Source organism: Galeopterus variegatus, unplaced genomic scaffold (assembly GCF_000696425.1).
Source record: "Galeopterus variegatus unplaced genomic scaffold, G_variegatus-3.0.2 Scaffold5421, whole genome shotgun sequence".
NCBI lineage: Eukaryota > Metazoa > Chordata > Mammalia > Dermoptera > Cynocephalidae > Galeopterus > Galeopterus variegatus.
Genome location: NW_007731532.1, coordinates 67,082 through 67,531, shown reverse-complemented (window position 1 = coordinate 67,531; position 450 = coordinate 67,082).

Sequence of the window (450 nt, the reverse complement as noted above, 5' to 3'; positions counted from 1 at the left end):
TCTGAAGATCCCACTGTAGTGGGGTAGGCAAGACATTTATCAAGTGATCAGGTAAATAGATGCCAATGGAAAATATCAACGAGTTTACAATGTCTTATGAGATATTTAATAGAGGAATTTGACCAACCAGAAGAGGTCAAGGAAGCCTCCCCTTAGGGAATAACACTTAAGCCTAAATCTGAACGGTGAGTAGGAACTGGCTGTGCAAGGTTGAAGTAAGGAGAGAAAATCTGAGCGCTCCAGAAAAAACAGCAAAACCCTTTGGCAGGTGGGGAACAGAAGACCAGGGTGGCTGGAGCACCATAAGTGAGGGGCAGAGGGATACATATAGGATAAGGCCACAGAAGTAGGTAAAGGTCAGGTCTATGTAAGCCTTGAAATCACATTAGAGATTTTGGTTTCTATATTAAAATAAATAGGAAGCTATTGGAGGGTTTTAATCAGGGATGA